This window comes from Podarcis filfolensis (assembly GCF_964270895.1).
Source record: "Podarcis filfolensis genome assembly, chromosome: 2".
NCBI classification, from domain to species: Eukaryota; Metazoa; Chordata; class Lepidosauria; order Squamata; family Lacertidae; genus Podarcis; species Podarcis filfolensis.
This window is the reverse complement of record NC_139605.1, coordinates 29,487,973-29,505,008: the sequence shown is the minus strand read 5'-3', so window position 1 is coordinate 29,505,008 and position 17,036 is coordinate 29,487,973.

Sequence of the window (17,036 nt, the reverse complement as noted above, 5' to 3'; positions counted from 1 at the left end):
GCTTGAGCCTGTCAAAGCTTTGAGGAGGTGAGAAATGATGGGAATTGGTAAGAGGATATATTAATCATATTTAATCCTCTAAAGACCCATGTGTGGGGGTTAACAACAAAGGAAAACAGCTGGTGCCCAGTTTAAAAAACATAGGGCTGGCACACAGAGAGCCCCAGTAGCAGAGCATTGAGTCCCATTATTGGGCAGATTAAGGGACGCTATTAAATCTTATTTATTCCTTTTACCCCTTTTTCAATCAATCAGACCGCAGACTGCAGAGTAAGTTTAAATGCTTTACTTACAGTTTCTAGGTCTCAGGCATGAACTTTCCTTTATGCAGCAGCAATAAAATAAGGCAGGTAAAATATTCTTAGTAGAAATTCAGCAAAGTTAGCTTCAGACATGTGTCTGAGATGTGAGAGGCACATCTGCCTCCATTGCTTGCAGCATAACCTCCTCCTCCCAGATTCAAACAAAGTTCGCTTTTTATAACCTATGTTGAAGTGTCTAGTTTAATTCACTTAATGAGTCATTATAATACACATTTCCTTTCAGCTACCCTGAGTTATTTTTAATAATAAATGTGAACCACAATCTTGCACTGTTAAATGTGCCACTTTAGTTAATACAAATCCGCCCTTGCAATTCCTACACACGCACGCACGCACGCGCACACGCGCGCGCACACACACACATTTCCTGGCTTTTCCTCCCTTGCTTATTTAAAGGAACAAAAGTGATGAAAGAGTGTATATGAAAACATGTGTGCATGGATGTGTTTGTGAATGAGGCCTGGATGCATAGATAGACAGATATGTGTGGAAAGGGTGTGGACATGTGGATGTGACTTTGTCCCCCATCCCGCTCTGGTTTATGGCTTCCAGAAGATTGCCCATGAGGGAATGTGGCTTTCAGGCCAAAAAAGTTCCCTGCCTGCCTTAGTGAGATGCACGCCCTTGTTGTAAAACAAACCAGTGCCATATCAATTTTTAAATCCCATTTAGCCGCACAGACTCTGTTTGCTAGTGTATTGTGACTAGTTTTGTCCAAGGCTTGTCGCTGTAAGTTTGATGCTGCCAACCTCATGGGGCTTTGAGCTCCATGGGGCAAAAGCTCCTGATACTGAAAATGAAGAAAGGGAGCAGATGTGACGCTGTGAATAATAACAATAATAATAATCAGCTAAAGCTTGATGTGTATATTTATACATTGCTAAACTTCTCCACTGCTGGTAAGAAAAAGAGGCCACGCTAGGACATCCATTTTTCAGCAGAATTTCCCACTGATTTTATGAAACACTCAAATATTCATGACACCATATGGCTCTGAAATGTACTTGGGCTTTATTATAAGCACAATGGCAGAATGAATGGCACATTTCAAGAGGGACCCAGTTGGTGCATAACACCAATACTCAGGAAGGCAACCAGAAGCTGGATTTCCAAACCAGGGACTCTTTGCATCAAGTGTAAAATGCAAACAGAGAACCATAGAATTGTAGAGTTGGAACAGACTCCAAGGGTCATCTAGTCCAGCTCCCTGCAGAGATCTCAGCTGAAGCATCCATGACAGATGGCCATCCATCCTCTGCTTAAAAACCTCCAAGGAAGGTTTCACAATTTCAGTCTGCAGAATAAGCAACCTTTTGCTGTTTGGGGGTGTGAAAGACCGTTGCGTGTTGAGCCAGTCCCCCTCTCCACTTTAGTTTCCAGAGCCCTTCTTTTGTAGCTCAGGAAATATGCTTCTCGTCGTGATTTATTTTTATTAAATATGTATAACATTTGCCACTTGTTTTCCTTCTCTTCTGTCCTGAAGAACAATTCCGCAAGGCAGGTCAGGAACACAAGCAGACCCCTGGCAGATCAAACTAAAGCGCCGTCTAGTTCAGCATCCTGTTTTCCATAGCAGCAGCAGTGGCCAACAGGGTGGGACAGGTGGGGCTGGACCCTCATGATAACCAGCAGCCACTCCAATGTTGAGAGGCAGCTTTGCCCTGCCCCACCCAAAGATACCACACAGTGGCCAACCAGATGCCTTCAGCAAGTCAATTATTATTATTATTATTATTATTATTATTATTATTATTATTACAGTGGTACCTCGGGTTACATTCACTTCAGGTTACAAACGCTTCAGGTTACAGACTCCGCTAACCCAGAAATAGTGCTTCAGGTTAAGAACTTTGCTTCAGGGTAAGAACAGAAATCATGCTCCGGCAGCGCAGCAGCAGGTGGAGGCCCCATTAGCTAAAGTGGTGCTTCAGATTAAGAACAGTTTCAAGTTAAGAACGGACCTCCGGAACGAATTAAGTACTTAACCTGAGGTACCACTGTATTATTATTATTTATTATTTATACCTCACCCATCTGGCTGGGCTTCCCCAGCCACTCTGGGCAGCTTCTAACAAAATATTAAAATACAGTAATGCATCAGTTACAGATAGGTAGCCGTGTTGGTCTGCCATAGTCAAAACAAAACAAAAATTTTCCTTCCAGTAGCACCTTAAAGACCAACTAAGTTAGTTCTTGGTATGAGCTTTCGTGTTCATGCACACTTCTTCAGATACCTTTCGTGTGCATGCACACTTCTTCAGATACGTAATGCATCAAACATTAAAAGCTTCCCGAAACAGGGCTGCCTTCAGATGTCTTCTAAAAGTCTGGTAGTTGTTCTTCTCTTTGACATCTGGTGGGAGGGCATTCCACAGGGTGGGTGCCACTACCGAGAAGGCCCTCTGCCTGGTTCCCTGTAACTTGGCTTCTAGCAGCGAGGGAACCGCCAGAAGGCCCTCGGCGCTGGACCTCAGTGTCTGGGCAGAACAATGGGGGTGGAGACGCTCCTTCAGGTATACTGGACCGAGGCCGATCTTGAAAGCAGATCTTGAAAGCAATAGCCTCTTTCTTCATAGCTTTCCAGAAACCAGCATTCAGTGACCAGTTATTACCTCTGAACCCGGATATTGCATATAGCCTCATAACTCAGAAGCACTGATAGATCTCTCCTTCAGGATTTTTTTTAATCTAGATACCCCTTTTCTAAAGCCATCTAAAGCTAGTGGCCACAATTTAGACACCAACCCCAGAAAAGGAGTACTTTTATTACAAGGCAGTAACTGGCAAAATTGCAGTCAGGTTGCTGAAAGCTATCCCAGAGGGGATATGGGAGAAGAAGCAAAGTCACAATGAGCCTAAGGCTGTGTAGCAGCAGCAGCAGCAGCATCCAGACAGAAAAAGAGAAAGAGGCAGAGCATGGATGAAGAGGCGGGGAGAGAATGTGGGAAGGAGGAAGGAAAGGGGTTTTACCTGTCATTGCATCTGCTGAGATGCATGGAGAAATGGAAGGTAGAATGATCCCCAACAGCAGTGTAAATCCAAAGGGAGGCATAGCCAGCACTTCCAGGTCATGACAGAGCCTTTCTCAGGCAGCATCACAGGAGGCAGAGGGGCAAGAGCAGTAACAGCTCATGTACTTTTGGGTGCAAATCTTGGAGAATATGGATACTGACAAGACCACTCTCCAAAGAGCACATTTTCTTCAGGGGTTCAGAAGCATCTGATATTACAAAACGAAAAACACAGGTGTCTTCTGAAGGGTGTTTTCCAGGGGAACAAAAATGGTGGAGGTGCCCAAGCTATTTCCTGAAAAGATGGCCTTTGGCAGACTTGGACATTGGTGGAAAGCCACACAAACGAACGCAAGGCTTTTCGTATAGGCACTTAATGGGTGACAGGGTGTTCTCTTTGCTTTAGGACACACGGAATTTTGACTTTTGTGCATATAAGAATTCCAAGGCAATTAGGGTTCGGATATGTCTTTCATCATGGCAACAGAGGGTGGCAACCAATTCTAGCACAGTTGGACAGCAGCAGAGAAGATGGAGACTGAGACAAAATGGAGGTATGGGTACATAATGGAGGCAGTCTGGAAGCATAGGAGCAAATGGAGCACTGGACCATATATTGTTTCTGGGGTTTTTTTGTGCCTTGAGACTTCCCCTCCCATCTTACTTCACATGGTTTCCAGAAAACCCCTATAATGCTGGATGATTCAGCACACTAATACGATGACTGTGGCCGTTTTTGTGCTGTGTTATGTACTGAGTTGAATAGGATCCAAACTGCAGCAGTCTGATTGGTCCTAGAACAATAGGATCCAAAAGGCAGCAGTCTGATTGGTCCTAGAACAATAGGATTCAGAATGCAGCAGTCTGATTGGTCCTAGAACAATGCAGCAGTATGATTGGTTGGCAGGAACCACCCAATCATGCTCCAGATAGAAGCGAATCCACAACCTGATTGGCTTACAGTAGAATTCTGGAATTAGCCAATCATGTGCAGCCCATTGTGTAAATAATGCATATAAAGCAGATGCTTTGAGGGAACTTTCATTCATTCCTCCTCACCACTATGAGCTGAATAAAGAGCATGAAATCACTTTGCGACTCTGAGTATATTTCACTGGCGACGAAGGTGGGATCCCGCTGAGCTGACTGCCACACACAGCACCGCAGCACCGCCACCTGCCGCACCGCTGCCTCGCACCGTGTATCCAGGCTTCAGCTCCGGGACACAAGGAACTCAGAATGGCAACCGACAGCAGCTTCTCGCCGTTCAACCCAGCATCTGGAGACTGGGAAGCGTACGCCTCCCGTTTCACCTTCCTCCTAGAAGCCAAAGGGGTCACCGATGAAGAAGACGCCAAGAAGAGGGCAATATTCTTCAGCGTCTGCGGAGAGGAGACGTTTGAAATCGCCCGGGCTCTCCTTGCGCCTGAAGACGTTGCTACTGTTCCATACAAAACAATAATGGAACAGCTGAAGGGGCACTTTTCGCCACAGCCCTCAGTGGTGGCTCGTCGAAATGTCTTCTATGCAAAGCGGCAAGCCCCTGGGGAAACCATAACTGGGTTTGTGACCTCTCTCCGCCAAGCCGCCCGGTTCTGCAACTTCTCAGAATTGGAGGACATGCTTCGTGACCGCCTCGTCGGTGGCCTGAAGGATGAGAAGCTGCAACGACGCCTCTACGCTAAGAAGAACCTAACGTTCCAGGTCGCTCTGGAGGAGGCCCTGGCAACGGAAGCTGCCGAGAGGTCGACGCAAGAGGCACGGCCGAGCCAGCCGTCCCAACCGAGGGTCCACCACGAAGACCTCACCGACGACTCAGGATCCAACAGGGAGGAGGTGCACCGAGTACAGCAGCGCACTCAAGCAGCCCACATACCACAGCTGCCTCGACGAGAAGGAGGGAACTGCGCAAGCTGTGGAGAAAGTCACGAGAGGAGGACCTGCCGTTTCCGCAACGCAGAGTGCAGGCAGTGCAGAAAATTGGGACACATCGCCCGGGTGTGTCGGGCTCAGCCCACCCGACGCCAGGCATCAGATGACCAATCCAAGAGCCCCAGGTCCCGGGGCCCAACGCACCAAGACAATTCGACGGAGCTCACGGACTTCCAGGTATACCAGTTGCCCCACCCCAACGTAGAGAAAATTTATGTAGAGGTACAGATAGAGGGGGCCCCATGCCGCATGGAGCTTGACACGGGTTCAACTCTATCCATAATCTCAGCAAGGACCTTAAGGAAACTGTGTCCTACTGGGGGTCCCAAACTCAGGCCAGCCCCATTCACCCTCCGGGACTTCCAGAAACATAAGGTCCCCACAATGGGGGTGGGGACCTTCAGGGTGCAATACCGAGGGCGGACGCAGCAACTGGACTTGCTTGTGGTCAAGGGCCCCTACATTAGCTTACTGGGATTGGCATGGTTTGGACCACTGGGGCTAGCCGTCACCGGGGTGAACCACACAAGCTTACAAGTGGACGTGGACGCCATATGCAAGGAATTTCCGGGGGTTTTCAATGGGAAATTGGGACAGTATACGGCCCCCCCCCCATTGCTCTACAGCTTGACCCCGCAGTACGACCGGTCAAGCTCAAGGCCCGCCGGGTCCCGTTCGCTCTGAAACCCCGTATAGACGAGGAATTGGACCGACTCATGGAGCAAGGAGTGCTGGAGCCAGTGCCTAATGCCCCCTGGGAAACCCCAATCGCCACACCCGTCAAGTCTAATGGTTCGGTCCGCATCTGCGCAGACTACAAATGTACCATAAACAAGGCCCTCACGGCCCATGCATACCCAGTGCCAGTGGTCAGCCATGTCCTTGCCACCCTGGCTGGGTCGAAAATTTTTGGCAAGCTGGACTTGGCCCAAGCATATCAACAGCTGCCAGTAGATGAGGCCACAGCAGAGGCACAGACAATTGTGACGCACAGAGGAGCGTTCAGGGTAAAGCGGCTGCAATTCGGTGTCAGCGTAGCGCCAGGCATATTCCAGAATCTAATGGACTCTCTCCTTAAAGGGATTCCTGGTGTCACCCCCTTCTTCGATGATGTGTTGATTGCCGGGCCCACACCAGAGGAGTTTGAGGACCACCTCCGCACCGTTCTGCACCGTTTCCAGACGGCGGGTCTCAAGGTGAAGTGGGAAAAATGTCTACTAGGAGTGCCTCAGGTGGACTTTCTGGGATTTATGGTGGATGCAGAAGGGGTCCACCCGACTGGGGACAAGGTACGGGCCATTTGTGATGCCCCAGCACCCAAGAACAAGACTGAACTTCAGGCCTTCTTGGGACTATTGAACTTTTACCATTCCTTCCTTCCCCACAAGGCGGCGGTAGCGGAGCCCCTACACAGACTCCTGGACAAGCGGGCCCCTTGGGTGTGGGGCCAGCGCCAGGAGGCCGCATTCCAGGCAGTCAAGGACTTGCTTGTCTCAAACTCGGTCTTGGCACACTTCGACGAGAGGTTGCCGGTGGTGCTAGCATGCGACGCCTCGCCCTATGGCATTGGCGCTGTCCTGGGACACCAACTCCCGGATGGAAGAGAGGTACCGGTGGCATACTTTTCCCAGACACTCAATGCAACCGAGCGGAACTACTCGCAAATCGACAAGGAGGGTCTGGCAATCATGAAGGGAGTAAAAAAATTCCATGATTTCTTGTACGGGTGGCCCTTCACCGTGGTGACTGACCACAAGCCGTTGCTTGGCTTGTTTGCCCCCGAAAAGCAGACCCCCCCAAGTGCTGTCTCCTCGCATCCTCAGGTGGTCAATTTTCCTTGCCAGCTACCAGTATGCACTGATTCACCGCCCTGGGAAGGCGATGGGCCATGTGGACGCCCTCAGTAGGCTACCACTACCGGAAACAGGCCCCGACCCAGCACCTGCACAAGAGGTTATGAGCCTGGAGCTGCTTCCCAACCGCCCCATTCAGGCACAAGAAGTTGCACACCATTCCAAGAAAGATAGGGTCATCTCCCGGGTCCTGGACTGCGTGTGGAGGGGATGGCCCAACAGCAGCCCCGGGCCAGAATTCGCCGGCTACACAACCCGCAAACATGAACTGTTGGCCCACAAGGGGTGCCTGTTATGGGGAAGCAGGGTCGTTTTTCCCCAGCCCCTCCGCAAAAGGGTCCTCACAGCCCTACACGAGACACACCCAGGGGTAGTAAGAATGAACGCCCTTGCCAGGAGTTATGTGTGGTGGCCGGGGATCGACGGAGAGATAGAGGCCTGGGTCAAACACTGCCAGGCCTGCCAAGAATCCCGCCCAGATCCCCCAAGGGCCCGAGTCCAGTCCTGGGAGTCCGCCCGAGCACCATGGTCACGCCTGCATGTGGACTTCGCTGGCCCCTTTCAGGGGAAAACATTCTTCATAGTGGTGGACTCCTACACCAAATGGCTGGAAGTCGCACTGGTACCGTCCACTTCTACGTCCGCAGCCATCCGGGTACTACGCAGGCTGTTTGCAACCCACGGGCTCCCTGACACTCTCGTCTCAGACAACGGGACTGCATTTACGTCAGGAGAATTCCAAACCTTCACAGCGCAGAACGCCATCCGCCACATCCGTTCGCCGCCATTCCACCCTGACACCAATGGCCAAGCAGAACGCATGGTGCGGACCACCAAGGACACCCTTCGCCGCATGACGCAAGGGGATTGGGAGTACCGCCTTGCCACATTCCTTCTAGCACAGCACAGCACCCCCAGCTCAACGACTGGCCGGAGCCCCGCTGAACTACTAATGGGTGGGCACCTTGCAATCAGATTGGACCGCCTTCACCCCGATAGAGCTCAGGATGAGGTAGTGGTGGGGGAAGGCAGGAATCCCCGGACCTTCAAGGCCCAGGACCCAGTGTATGCAAAGAATTTTGGGGCAGGCCCTGCATGGGTACCCGCCACAGTCACCAGGGTCACTGACCCCGTGTCGTACGAGGTGCTAATGGATGGGGGGCAATGCTGGCGCCGCCACTGCGACCAGATACGGCGACGATTCCCGGGAGAAAACCAGGAGGAGGAGGACAGGTCAGAGGAGTCCCAAGGGAACAGTGGGGCAGTGAGGCCCATAGAGCAGCAGGGGCAAGCAGGAGAGGCAGAATCAGTAAATACAGAGAGGACCCGTGAGGCCGAAAGGACACCGGAACCAGAACCACGACTGAGCGAGCCGGTTGCGCCAGACCAAACAGCCCCATCACAGCCAGCATCCTTGGAACACGAGCCAGAACCTGAACCCCGGACCAGGGAACACCCCAGGCCGCAACGCACACGTAGGCCGCCGGCGTACCTTGAGGACTATGAATGCGACCTTCCGGGCAGGACTGGAACTTAGAGGGGAGGGGTGTTATGTACTGAGTTGAATAGGATCCAAACTGCAGCAGTCTGATTGGTCCTAGAACAATAGGATCCAAAAGGCAGCAGTCTGATTGGTCCTAGAACAATAGGATTCAGAATGCAGCAGTCTGATTGGTCCTAGAACAATGCAGCAGTATGATTGGTTGGCAGGAACCACCCAATCATGCTCCAGATAGAAGTGAATCCACAACCTGATTGGCTTACAGTAGAATTCCGGAATTAGCCAATCATGTGCAGCCCATTGTGTAAATAATGTATATAAAGCAGATGCTTTGAGGGAACTTTCATTCATTCCTCCTCACCACTATGAGCTGAATAAAGAGCATGAAATCACTTTGCGACTCTGAGTATATTTCATGCTGGTTCTGGATGTTTTGGTGGTTTAAGTTTAATTTTTATTTGGTAACTTTAAACCTTTTCATGTTATTCCCCCCCACACCTGAATATCATTATTAAAGGTGGGATTAAAATTTTGTAAATAGATGAATAAGTAATCTTGCTATAAACCGATAGATATTACAGTTTACAGTCTCATTTCCCAGGTGGGGAACCAAGGATGGGAATTTGTGTTTTCCCCATCCTCACCTAATGACAGCAAGCATGGCAGCTAAGGCTTCACTGCAGTTCTCATAAACTGAAAACTCTACCTTGCCATTCTGGGAAATATCGGGTGGCAGAATTCATGTTGAATCTTATTGTGTGTCTTTGGTTCAATAACTCACACACGTAACAGCAGATTTCTCATAAAAACAGATGCTTTTAAATAACGTGCTTCAGCTTTTCAAGATCTGTTGTCCACAGTGAGAACATGGACCATATTTTCACACACACACAAACACATACACCCCAAAAGTGTGCTATGGGTGGGGCAGGATTCAGCAGCGCTAAACAGAGAAGCCCTTGTTTCCTATCTTAACTTGCTTTCTTTGTTTCAGATTTAAAGCCCTCATCTAGCAAATTGCACCCAAAGTTTTCTGGAGAGGCAGTATTCATATCTTTTGAAAAGAAAAATAATGTTCACCCTCTTGGCTGTGATGAGACTGTTTTTCTGTTTGCTGTTCACGTTCCACTTACAAGTGATGAGAAGGCAGGAGGGCATTTGGCTCCCTTTATAATACTCAGCAGTACTATGTTATGCGTCCCTTGAGATAAGAGACAAATGATTTTCCTCTGGACTCTTTTACAGTTCTTTGCATTGGGAGAAGAAATGGGATTGGCTAATGCTGGTAGTAACACAGGGGGGTGAAGATATGTATTCCTTACGTTTCCAGCTGAGTTGCCCAGAGCACTGTACAGTAACAGAACAGAGACTTAAAATAACATCCACCAAACAAAAATACAACTCGCAGTTCACAGCCCATACCCAAACAAAGAAAACAGTTTTGCGTTTAAAATCTTGAATAATGCAATCCATTTGCTGTTGGTGGCAAGGGAAAAAAATGGGCTATAAATGGAGAATTCCCTGGATGCCAGAATCCAGGTTTCAGGCAAGCACTGTTTGGTGAGAGAACCCCAGCAGAGATGAAGAATAAAAAAAAAATGCAGCAAATTAAAAAGGTAAAGGACCCTGGACAGTAAAGTCCAATCAAAGGAGACTAGGAGGTACATCTTGCTTTCAGGCCAAGGGAGACGGCGTTTGTCCACAGACAGCTTTCCAGGTCATGTGGCCAGCATGACTAAACTGCTTCTGGTGCAACGGGACACCATGACGAGTGCCAGAGCGCACAGAAACACCATTTACCTTCCCACTGCAGCGGTATCTATTTATCTACTTGCACTGGTATGCTTTCGAACTGCTAGGTTGGCAGGAGCTGGGACAGAGCAACGGGAGCTCACCCTGTCGCATGGATTCGAACCGCCGACCTTCCGATCAGCAACCCCAAGAGGCTCAGTGGTTCAGACCACAGCTCCACTTGTGTCCCTGCAGCAAAGTAAAGCATGGAAAAGAAGGGTTAAAACTCCCCTCTCCACTTCCTGTGGTTCCAGTAAAAATTGGGAACCGTATACATATAGGGTAGGGTGTCTCTCTTGACATGGCTGAAAAGCCCTAAATTAGCAGAACTGACGGTTTCAGATAACATAAGGAAGGAGGGAGGGAGATTTATCAGTCTGTTATATCTAGAAAAGCAGTGACAAACCTAGACAGCATCTTAAAAAGCAGAGACATCACCTTGCCAACAAAGGTCTGTATAGTTAAAGCTATGGTTTTCCCAGTAGTGATGTATGGAAGTGAGAGCTGGACCATAAAGAAAGCTGATCGCTGAAGAATTGATGCTTTTGAATTATGGTGCTGGAGGAGACTCTTGAGAGTCCCATGGACTGCAAGAAGATCAAACCTATCCATTCTTAAGGAAATCAACCCTGAGTGCTCACTGGAAGGACAGATCCTGAAGCTGAGGCTCCAATACTTTGGCCACCTCATGAGAAAAGAAGACTCCCTGGAAAAGACCCTGATATTGGGAAAGATGGAGGGCATAAGGAGAAGGGGACGACAGAGGACGAGATGGCTGGAGAATGTTCTCGAAGCTACCAGCATGAGTTTGACCAAACTGCGGGAGGCAGTGGAAGACAGGAGTGCCTGGCGTGCTCTGGTCCAGGGGGTCACGAAGAGTCGGACATGACTAAACAACAAATATCTAGGAAGCAAACTCCCTTTCATAAACACTAGCATCCAGTGGCGGAGCTTCATGCTCCAGCACCGGGGGTCGAGAGCAGGCGGGGCAGGGCGTGCCACTTGCGGGGGCGGGGCACCCAGCGCGGGTGGGGGGCAGCCGCGATGGCACCCTGGGGATCACACTGCCAGGGGCGGTGCGCTTCCTCCACACTCCTCTTCCTCCACCAGTGCCTGCATCATCATCCAAAACGTAGCACTGCATTCCTTAACCAGATATTCCCCAGATATTTTGGATAATGACTCTCATCATCCCTGATCACTGGTCATTCTGACTGTGGCTGAAGGGAGGAGTTGTCCAAAACATCTGAAGGGCACCAGGCTGGGGAAACCTAAGCTAGCATGTGTGACAGTTTCTGCAGGAACCCAAGAAGATGCCTTAGGCTAAGCCAGACTAGCTCAGTATTGTCTCCCCTGGTAGCCAGTGGTTGCCCAAGGCTTTTTCAGAGAGGGCTCTTTCTTAGTCCTACCTGGAAGTCTACAACCGAACCTGAGATCTTCTGCATGCAAAGCAGGTGCCTGGCCACTGAGCTACAGTCCTTCCACTTAGTAGGCAATTCCTAGGCTTCTCTCCCAGTATGGTTTGTATGATGGTTTAGAAACGAGTCAGCAATTCAGATGTCCGATACTAATGTCATCCAGATGGAGACAAACACAATGAGCATAAATTATAGGTCAAACGAAAATTCAATATCATTGAAAGGTTTGCCATCTTATACACATGGGCCCATAGCAATTATGTTGTCTGCATGGTAAAAATACCCTAATGGTTGCAAAATGTTCTTTGGATTAATTGGCCTTGGCAGCTTATACACTCACATGATTTTTTATATTTTTGCCCATCCTGACAATCATTCCGTGCTCCAGGCAGTCCTTGCCTGAGCTGTCTGTCTCTATAAGCATCACATTATTCTGGCTTTTTGAACATCAGAGAGCAGCACTTTGCCTCTCAGCATCCAGTAAGGTTTAATCTTGTCTTTATTTATGTGCCATTGTAGAGTGAAGCAGCTCCATTCTTGGGGAGGAAGGATTAAGTGGTAAAAAGCGCCATTGTGGAGGAGGTAGCGTTAACAGCAAGGGATCCATTTGCATGGTACGCACGTAAGGCTGCAATGCTATCCACACACACTGACACTACATTTAGGACAGCAGCAACACAATGCCAGGGAGGGCATCTAAGTACAGTGATCTCTGCAGAATTTGGTCACGAGAGGAGGGAGTTCAAAGGAAAAGGGGGGAAAGCACAGATGAGAATGTGAAGATGCAGAGGAGCATAATGAGCGCAAGAGAACTGCAACCTGACAATTGTTTTCCGCCAGGCTCTTTCAGGTTAGGGAAGTAAACACACTTCACTAATGTTTATGGGGCTTAATCCAATTCCAAGTGAAGCAAATGGTGAAACTGCCAGTCACTTTCGGCCTGCCCTAGATACGAAAAGCATTTGCAGATAAGATCCATGGCTAAAGCAGATGGTCAGAGGCACTGGACAAACACGCCAGGGACCGAAAGAAGAAGAAGAAGAGTTTGGATTTGATATCCCGCCTTTCACTCCCTTTAAGGAGTCTCAAAGCGGCTAACATTCTCCTTTCCCTTCCTCCCCCACAACAAACACTCTGTGAGGTGAGTGAGGCTGAGAGACTTCAAAGAAGTGTGACTGGCCCAAGGTCACCCAGCAGCTGCATGTGGAGGAGCGGAGACGCGAACCCGGTTCCCCAGATTATGAGACTACCGCTCTTAACCACTACACCACACTGGCTCTCACAGTCTCCAAAACGTTGTGCTTCAAGTCCAAACTGAACATGCCTTGTCAACAGTGATCATTTGGAGATACTCTGCGTTCCCAACACACCTGCTCCAGGAGCTATTTGGGGGTTTCAACTACAATGATAAACCTCTTTAAAATATCTATTCAAGGTCTCTCCTTACAGAAGGAATGAAAACCCTAATGCAGGAGGGAAAAGGTACACACATAGATCACATTTTTCTGAGCTGTTTTAGCAGGATGTTAGATCACTTGTCTGGTTTTTGTACATTTTGGTGCTGGTTATTCATTTGTTTGGCATTTTTACACACACACGCACGCGCGCACACACACACACACACACACACACACACACACTTTCCCACACACTGTCAAAAAGCAAGTGCAAAAATATTTCTAAAAGCACAGTATGCCAAAGAAAACTGCTAGAAAAACTAATACTACTTTTTTAATAAAAAAGACACAATTGTACTGATAATATAAAAAAAAAACCTAATACTAACTAAAGCATAGATTTTTAAAAGCCAGAAGCATTGTCATGCCAGCATTCCTTTTACGGTGCTCCTCAAAGATACAGGTTTGGAGTGAGAGCAGGGGGAGAGAATATATTTGTTTGCAGACACAGGTGCCAACTTGAATAAAATATTGGGGGGCCCAGGTAAGCCCCACCCCACATAATCAATCACATGATGCAGTGCACACACACCATTTGAACAGCAATGCCCATCAACTTGGGGAGGGACTGGCCCCTCAAATATTTTATTGGGGGGGGCGCAATGGGATCTCAGCCCCTAGGAGTTGGCTCCTATGTTTGCAGAGCAGCTTCTAAGAAGAACCTCTTCCATGGGGACTAAGTTGCAATAACATCAGCACTGCACTGGAACATAGAAAGCTAACTTCTATATGGTAAAAATCATTGGTCAGCTCTGACTGGCAGTGGCTCTCCAGGGCCTCCAACACCTGCTGTCTGAGATGCTTGTAGTTGGAGGTGTCAGGTGCTGAAGTTGGCTTCTCCTGCATGCTGAGCTATGGGCCTTCCACAATCCAAGGTGCAGAGTTTGACCTGTAAATCCGACTTGGCTCCAGCATTTCTTTAAAGGTGCAGCCCGCGAAGAGCGTTCCCATTGGTCACTCTCTGCTGGAAAGGCTTTGCTTAGGGCAGCTCTGGACATTACAGTCTCCAGCAAAAAAGCCAGCATGGTGCAAATTATTCATGTTCCTGCTTTTTGAAGCATCACTTAGAAAGGAGCTGCCTTCACTATGCCCACAGGCAGATTATACAGGCTTTGAATACGTGTTTAAAAAAGGCTCATCCAGCCTTGTGCTTGGCCCATGCCTAGAAAGCAGAGATCCAAGCAGTTTTGCCCTTGCCCCCAACGCTTCCCTGGAAACCCACTCTTTAGCAATAAATTGGAACGTCAGTTCTAGAAAATCCAAGTGGTGTTTTCTACAGTTCAGCAGTGAAGATCAGGTTTCCTCGGGAAGGGACAGGGGCAAGTCTGGATGAGCCCCAGAAGGTGAGTTTCCATTGTCTTTGTCAAGGTGGGAGATGGGAGCAAGTCAACAATAACTTACAAGGTGTCAGTGAAGTTGACTATTTATTCAAAGAAACAAAACAGCTCAGGCCTAGTGATTACAGCAACACTTCCCAGCGGGTCTTGCCCCAGTTGCGAGGACTGCGAGCCTTCCACCACTCTCTAAGGCTCCTCCCCACCCTGGGTCCTTCCCTAGCAACTTGAAGCTCTTTCGGCTTGTCTCTCTTCGCTCCATCCTCTTCGTTCCTCTTTGGGTTCTGGAACACCAGAAAGGAGGGGAGCTGGTCACAGCAGGAGGGGGAGACTCCCTGGCTACTTTTTGAAATATGGCAACCCTACCCTGCTCTTCACCAGCCTCCACTTCTGCTCTGATCCCGGACTTCTCTCTGCCACAGCCTCTTCCTGCTCACTAAACCCTGTTGCCTCTTCGGCTTCCAACACCTCCTCCCCCTAGTCTGCTCTCTCTTCTCCCTCTGACTCGTTGTCACTCATTGTCCCACCACCAGTCCCCTGGCTCTGAGCCTTCTTCCCTTGGGGGTTCCCCAGCTGGTGCCTCCTGCCACTCTTCTGCATCCAGCCAGTCCATGACAGTCCTTGCCTAGAAAAGATAAGTTTTGGAAACAGGACGGACAGTCTTCAAATAACAATAACTTGCTATATGCAAGCAGCAAGCTTTGCCTGCCCATCTGCAGCCTGTTGAGAGCTTTCTGAGTGTCGACACTCCCTTTCTCCTCTCTCCAAGATCACCTAGACAACCTGCGTCTCTGCCTGGGATTCGACACTCGCTTTCACTACCCATAGAAGGCCTGTAATCTGACCGGTGCATTTATAGGCACATGAAACTATGTCATTAAATTGTTCCAGCAGAGTTGTAGAAACAGATTATGAATTAATCGCAAAACCATTAGTGGCCCTGAGATATCTGTTTAATTGTGCTGATTAGCTCTTCATACCTCCCGAGTCCCAGCTTTGCAATGTACACTGTGCTTGCAGCGTGCTTTGTTCTTTCCCTGCAGCAACATCGGTGTCTGCTTACTCCAAACTGCTGCGGCAACCTATTCCTGCTGTGCTCTTGGACAAACTCCTTATTAATTAGCTCCGTGCCTAAAGAGTCACTTACATTATCTTTCGATTCGTCATCAGGCAGATGGTGGCCAAGTGCTTGCCTTAATCGTTTTCTGAATGACTTGTCGGGAAGCGATAAAAGGGCCATGCAGTTCAGGAGTTTAAGATACCTTGACTTCAGCCCTTTAAAGCCACGGGTTGTCTAAGTGGACCTCTGGCAGAAACCCACAGGGTCTCCCCACTCCTGCCCCGCTCTGAAATTAGGCTTGGAACACACCCAGCTGTAACCCTCTGAAAATGTCCCTCCTTGCTACAGTTAGACTTGGAAAAGCTTTCTGTTGCCTCCAATAGAATATTCCTTTCAAACCTAATTGTTATAGGTGATCATACTAATACTGGAGATGCAGCTGGTGACAGGGGCAGGGGAAAAGATTAATGCTTGATCCCTAGCTGCACTCTCCAGGAAGATCAACCCACAGAGAGACACACAATTGGTGGGGTGCGTATTTCTCAGTAGGCATGGATAGGATTGCACTGCAAATCGATGTTCTATTAAATGTTCTTAAGTGAAATAAGGGACAGGGGGATGTGATGACCATAACTGACTTCAGAACTCTGTGCAGGACAGACTATGGCAGAGTAAATGATGACAGCATGCAAGTGAAGGAATGTTGGGGTTGGGGGATATAGAAAGTGTTTTGGGTGTTATGAATGCACAATTGCAATGCAATGCACAATTCTGAGCTTTCCCCATGCATAGCTGCTCATCTATAACTTCCGTTAGCACTCTATGTGAGATTGCAGCCGTGATGGTTACAATATTTTATCTATATTAAACATTTTATTCAATTTTCATTTCCTCTCTTCCCTGTTAATCATAAATCTCTCTCCATCTCTTACTTACTTACTTACTTACTTACTTACACACACACACACACACACACACACACACACACACACACACACTGGTATTGCCTCCAGTAATTATAAAACAAGCCACTGGGTAACCTGGAGAACATTTCTAGTTGTGATACAAGCAGAGAATCTTTTAGGGGTTTTAACGACCTTGAATATCAAAGCTGAGGGAGTGAAACAAATTTATGGGGTTATTCGGCAGCTCCTGCCATTAAAATATAAAAGAGAGCCAATAAATCAGCCAAATCATTGTAGGGAAATTGAATATTGTGAACAGAGATTAACAGAACTATGCCAGAATCGAGGGGCTTCAGTTTATTGCTTAGAATGATAATGAGAATATGGGATGTGAAGAGGCTTTAAACTGCCCTTGAAATAGCATTATCACTTATTTGAAAATACGTCTTTG